General features: G+C 49.5%; 1 pseudogene; it reads left to right on the plus strand.

The window, feature by feature from the left end:
- Positions 1-5,102, plus strand: part of LOC102245654 — an 18,489-nt pseudogene extending 13,387 nt beyond the window's left edge.
- The last annotated feature ends 846 nt before the right edge of the window (positions 5,103-5,948 follow it).

Below are 5,948 nucleotides of genomic sequence, written 5' to 3' on the forward strand. Positions count from 1 at the left end.
ATGCATATAAGCATAACCAATGGACACAAGACACTGGCGGGTAGGGGAGGCCGGGGGAAGGTCAAGGGGGGAAAAATAAAAGGAGACATATGTAATACTCTTTGTAATACTTTAAGCAATAAAACAAAATTTAAAAAAAGAACTAACACAGATGGCAGCTACTGGGTGCCAGGCAGTGTTCTAAGACCCTTACAAGCAGAACTGACTTTATCCTCACAATAACCCTATAAGGTTGAGGTAGGCACTGTTATTATCCATTTCAGAGATGGAGAAGCTGAGGCACAGAGTTAAATACCGTGACCTCGAGCACTGTGCCTGGGCCATGGTAAGCCCTAGTAAACACTAGCTGCCAATTGGTTTCCATTATTGGTTCACGCTGCCTCCAACTCACTGTGATCTGAGGAAATGCCTCCTCTTCCTAAGCTGCTCCCTCATTTGTAAAATACCAATCATCCAGAGCTCGCTTCCAATGGTAATCTTCATGCTCTTTGCTCATCTCACTCCTGCTTTTTTGCAGAATGAGTTCTGTTTTCCCGGGAGTCTATCTCTCCAGCTTTTCCTGGATTTTTCACAGAAGTAATTGCTTGACTGCTCTGGAAGCTTCAAGAAAACAACTTGCAATAATGCCCTGGGGGCATTTCGTGGGCTCCCCCTTCCCATCCGAGGGCTGCAGAGTCGCAGCTCCTTCAGTTGTCTCCAAGAGACTTCATTAAACCAGGCTGTGATACTAAATCGATGTTTTTCAACCTGAATTCCCCCTGGGAGAGGCGAGGGAAGAGACGTGAGAGGCTGGGGCAGTCCTCAATCACACTTCTCTGGTTTGATCTTGTACCTCCACCGCCTTGAGCAGACGGGGCTCCACCACCTGGGATTTGACCAGAACAGAGGTTAGAATCAAGGGCTTCCCCTTGGCCATCAAAAGGTTTCCTTCTGTTGGAAGAACCACAGTCACAGAGGGGGTGTTGGTTTCGCTTCCTGATCTGGTGCCATTTATAGGTGATTGAAGTTCGGAGCTCCCAGTCCCCCAGAGAGACGGGCAAGCCCATGGGCTGGTGGTGTGGCCTTAAGACCATGATGCAGGCAGGATGTCCTCTGATCCTGTTTTGTAAAGTCCAGGAAAAGAACACCATGGGGACTCTGGCCAGGGTGCTGACGGACAGACTGTTTAGAGAGAAAACTGTCTGAATCCTGCAGAGCACAGGGCCGTGCCCTTGCCAAGCAACACGGTGGAAGCCTGCTGGGTATTAATAGCAATAGCTAACATTTAAGGAGCAGTTACAACGTGCCAGCTGCTGTGCTAAGCACCATTTAATCCTCACAATGACCCTCTGAAGTAAGTCTTATTACTATTATCACCATCCACACTTTGTAGAAGGGGACACAGGTTGAGAGGCTGAAACACTTGCCCAGTCACACAGCAATGCCAGCGCTGACACCAAAGCCCCATGCGCTCACCCCCTGCATTGCACTGCCTTCTTCCTGAGTCCTTGGTGCCAGGACCACCCCCCCCCAATGCAGGTAAGGGGACCCGAGGGCAGCAGCTGAGAGGCTGTTTCGGCCCCACCTTTGGACTGAGTTTGCACCTCAGGGGACCTCAGTCCCAGGTCTGGGTCTTGGTGATGCAGATTTGGAAGGTCTTTTCAGGGGGATCTGGCCTGGGGGAAAGAATTCCTACTGATCTCAAACCGGATTCAGGACACGGGCATGCGGATGTTAGCATTCAGGGTGACTCACAGCAGCCATCTGTATAGTAGTCCCTCCTGCAGACAGTCTGCTCAGGAGACTACCCGGCAGATAGGGATGTTGCTCAAGTGAACAACACCAGTGACTAACTCTTCTCGAGAGAGCTTCCTGCCTGGCTTATTGGTGCTGGTCTTTGGAATTCAGGGCACCTTCTTTCTTGCTCATTATTGGTGATGTTCCAATACAATCTTACCTTCCAAATTTTATTTTCCAATATTCGCCCCCTTAGGCCCCCAAATCTTCTGTCATCACAGTGCTGCTTTAAGAAAACCATTGTAGAATTTCTGAGATTAATTTTATTTTACAGCAAGACATGAAAATCCCTGCCTTCCAAGGAAGACACAGAGAGAGGAGTAGATTAGGAGGCAGGATAGCTGGATGCCATTGTCGGCTCAGCTCTGGGTGAGCCACGAGGTCCCCCCACAAGTCAGCCAATGAGGGGTTAACTAGAGATGGTCCAACGCATCCATTTTACTTCTTGGCTTGGAAGAAGCTCAGCATATGCCCCTGCCTGTGGGGCTGGGATGGGGAGACAATTAAGACCCCTGGATGGAGACATGGGAGGAAGGAGCGTGCCAGGGGATTACCTTCTGGTAAAGTGATTGCCCACCTGGAGATCTGAGCTTCCAGATCTCATCAGAGCTTCAGGAACTATTTTCAATATTTCAGAAAAGCTCTTGAAAATTGTACAGATAATAATGTATCTGATAACAAAAATGTGAAGTTTCTTTGCCTTTGGCTAGAATTATATTATTAGCTCAGCATGGGAATACCGGTTATCTAATGTGAATCTGAAGTTGGCTGGCAGGCATCAGCATTTTGAATAAATATTAAGTAGGGAAAAGATAATAACATGCATGTGCCATTTACACCTGTCCTGTCACACAGCAGGTTGGAGGTGGCTGAATTACTGCTTGATTTTTTTTTTTAAATCCTTCACAACATTGGGCCATTGTAGGGAAAGCCTAATGAAAGAAGTATGAGGGGATGAAGGGTTGAGGGGGAGCTCTTTGTGGTTTATTCTCTCATCTTAAAAGTAGTTGGAGGCCGAGGGTCAGCAGAGGACACCTAGAGGCCCCTTAGTAAGGGGGAGACTCAGGTTCAGCTTCATCGCCAGAGAAGCAAGTGGTGAATCTGGTCTATAAGATACGGTTTTAGAAAGAAGTTGGGAGATTCCAGTTCTTGAGGATTTGAATCACTAAATAACTAAAGAATCTATGTGAACATGAAGCATACAATGGCTTTATCAGAGAGTAGGGGAAAAAATCGTCTTCACCCCCAAGTTGGAGGGGTATCTATGAAGCTGAACCCAAGTCTCTCCCTTGCTAAGGGGCCTCTGCTGACTCTCAGGCTCCACCTACCTTTGAGATGAGAGAATAAACCACAAAGAGCGCCCCCTGCTACCCCCAAGCCTCATATTTCATTCACTAGGGGTTTCCTACAATGGTCCAATGTTTTCAAAAGTATTCTACAATTAAAAAAAAAAATCAAGCAGTAATTCAGCCACCTCCAATCTGCTGTGTAACAGGGCAGGAGTAAGTGACAGGTGCATGTGATTATCTTTTTTTTTCTTAATATTTATTGCAAATATAGAAGCCTACCAGCCAACTTTGCAGGTTAGCCTTAGATAACCAGTGTTATCACACCGAGTGGCCGAGGATATTTGATGCAGGGCCATAAAGACCTTATCATTTTGTAACCTTTACTATTTCAAAAATGCTTTAGCAGTCAGCGCCACACACAACCCTCACATCAACCAGGGGAGGTAAGTGGGAAGATGTTAATATTCTCACGTGATAGGACCGCAACAGGTGTTTCTCACAGGATTCCAGTGAGTTCTTATTGCTCCGTGGAGGCGTCTGAGGCTAACCCTGATAGCAGTAGGAAAGGCCATGCTGTAGGTTTCTTTGCTTAGCCGACTTCTTTATTTTTCCATCTGCTACCTGGGCCAGCCAAGGACTGGGGAGTCCTATGACCCTACATTCCTGGTCTGCCAAGAGGATTGAAAAAAATCAAGCCACCTGGCTAAATAAAGCAGCCAGCACACAGGAACTGGGAGTCATCAACTAGAGAGCAACCTCCTTTTGCCTCACTGATCCCAGCTGCTTTTGTTTTGCTGGTTTGTCTCTGTGCCACTTACTTTCTAGACTTTTTGTTCTCTTCCTGCTCACCTTAAGCTCTAATTCTGGGTTCACGCAGGTGGTCAGCTTCCACTCAGAGCCTCACTTCCCTTCTCGGCCAGGACACAGGGCTGACCTGGAGGCTGGGATTGACCTGTGTCCTCCGGAGCCTGCGTGTTCGGCTCTGCCACGCCCCCAGGCAGAAGCCCACATCACCAGCCCAGAGGAGAATTTTAGCTCTTCCTTTAGGTCGGCTGCCAAATCTTAATCCCAGGCAAACACCCTCCTGGGAGGCCGAGGAAGGAATCGCTTCATTTCCAGGCAGCCAAGTGGATAGATGGTGAGAAGCATCTGCTTTGGAAATGCATTTCTCACAGCAAATAACATTTGTGTGATTGCACCTGCAAATATCACCATGGCATTTGCTGAGTTAAATAGCGGGCCTTTGCTTGCCTGGCCTTCACCTTGCTCCAGCCCCAAGATGTTCCTGGCACCTGGGAGCTCACCTTGGGGAGGGACTCTCCCCTCAGCTCTGCCCCCTGAGGGCAAGATGGTCCCTTCTTGCCCTGGGAGAATATGTCTCTTACACGCACAGAATCCAGGTTTTAAGCTAATTCTGAGCTGGGTGGTCCTGATCTGCCATGGAAACAATGACAATGACCCTTAAAGTTTCTACTTTTTTGCCTTGCATAAGCCTACAACACAGGAGATGATAGGCTCTTTTAATGTATGTTTCATTGTATGACTTAGCACTGTACCACTTGTGTAAGCTTTCCTCCTTTGTCTTCTTTGTCTTGGTATTTTTGCAGATGTGCATTCTCTCTCCCAAAGGATGACAGCTTCTGGCAGAGACTATGTCTTTTACAATGCTGAGTCATCTATGCATGTGGATATGCTATGCTTAGGTGTGTGTGCACATATGCCTATATAAGATCATCTATCTAATAATAGGATAATATGCAAATTGGTCAGGATGCCATCACGTAACCACTGATCAGCAGGCTGCGTCCCGCCCCCTGCGCGGGCCCAGAGACATGAGGCTCGTGTCCCCGACTCTGGCAATGGGCCCTGGGACATGAGGCTCTTGTCCCCGCAGCCAGCAACGGGCCCCAGGACATGAGGCTTGTGTCCCCACCCCTAGAAACGGGCCAGGACGTGAGGCTCTTGTCCCTGCTCCCTGTGCCAGCCCAAAGACATGAGGCTCATGTCCCCGCCCTGGGCAACGGGCCCCAGATGTGAGGCTCGCATCCCCTCCCCCATACTGGTCTGGGGACTTGAGGCTCACATCCCCGACCCTGGCAACGGGCCCAGGGATGTGAGGCTCGCATCCCCACCCTCCCTGCACCAGCCCGGGGGTCCGCAGGCATGCGGAGAGGCCCCTCCACCACGGGCCCGGCCAGGGGTCTGCAGGTGCATGGAGGTCCACATGCCTCCGCCGCGGCCCAGCCCGGGGGTCCACAGTCCTCCCTCGGCTCCGGCCTACATCTTTGGGGCAATCCATCGAGGAGCCCTGGATGGGTGGGCGGGGCCTACCTCTTTGGGGCGATGGATCACGGGGCTCCCGCACTGTGACAAGGCACAGGCCAGGCTGGGGGACCCCTCCCACCTCGAGTGCATGAATTTCATGCACCGGGCCACTAGTATGAGCATAAAGAAGTATATGGAAAAGTACATATTAAATTGTTAATGTGGATTATTTGGGCTAGGGGTGGCTAATATGGATAAAAGAAGAAGAATAGGAGGATGGTTAAACAAATGAAAAGGACAAAAAAGACTATACCTAAAAAAAAAATTCCTGGCACATCAGTTCAACTTTGGGGGGGGGGAGGTGGGGAGAGAGCCAAAATGATGAATCAGCAGACCACATTTATGCATTTATGTGAAATTTTACATATGTACTAGAGGCCCGGTGCACAAAAATCATGCACGGGGGGTTTCCCCTCAGCCCAGACTGCACACTCTCCAATCTGGGACCCCTCGGGGATGTCTGACTGCTGGTTTAGGCCCAATCCCAGAAGTTCGATATCCCTCTCACAATCCGGGACTGCTGGCTCCTAACTGCTTTCCTGCCTGCCTGGTCGCCCC

This window comes from Myotis brandtii, unplaced genomic scaffold (assembly GCF_000412655.1).
Source record: "Myotis brandtii unplaced genomic scaffold, ASM41265v1 scaffold536, whole genome shotgun sequence".
Classification (NCBI taxonomy): Eukaryota; Metazoa; Chordata; class Mammalia; order Chiroptera; family Vespertilionidae; genus Myotis; species Myotis brandtii.